We start from the raw sequence: 663 nt of genomic DNA, 5'->3' as shown, positions 1-663 counted from the left end.
GGTCCGGCACCGTTACTAGGCAACGCTAATATGTTTACCAATTTCTCATGCCGCTGGACTCACGGGCCCGTGAACATGCATATTGATTAGTACAAGCCATCTCAGACTAAAACCTTACTTCCAATACGGGCTGATCATAACAGTGTATGACAGTAAAGAGGTGACAAAACAAAGGTCACAAAATCGCCATTCTGTTGATGCCGAAATCTGCAATCTCGTGCTAGGGCGTAAAAACAAAGGAAGCAGATTTAGAGGGTGTTTCAAATCGACATGTTGCAGCTCGTTTTTTTTTGAATAACTATAACACATCTTCTTCGTTGTAGTTTTATAAAGGCCTTGCTCAAACGTACGTACGTGTAATGAACATTATCTACAGCGTTATGTTACTTGCTAAACGTTAGTTGATTAAGATAACATTATGTCTTCTCTTCAGGGCCTTCATCGCAAGACGCTGTATGGAGGCGTGTGTGACGTCATATACAAAAATACAGACAATTTAGGACTCCAACGGACGCCCACGACCAAATTCCTAACCTACCACCAGACAATAGACCAATCAGAAAAAGCAGTTCGACCAATAGAAGACCGGATACAGATCCGTAAAAGTGACGCATGATTTTGTACGTTTTCGTTCTACATTCCCTAGTTTTGACGGACGTAGAC

The sequence above is a fragment of the Branchiostoma belcheri genome, unplaced genomic scaffold (assembly GCF_001625305.1).
Source record: "Branchiostoma belcheri isolate BF01 breed outbred unplaced genomic scaffold, Haploidv18h27 scaffold31, whole genome shotgun sequence".
Classification (NCBI taxonomy): Eukaryota; Metazoa; Chordata; class Leptocardii; order Amphioxiformes; family Branchiostomatidae; genus Branchiostoma; species Branchiostoma belcheri.
The sequence above is the reverse complement of the archived record's forward strand: the minus strand, read 5'-3'. Positions refer to the sequence as shown.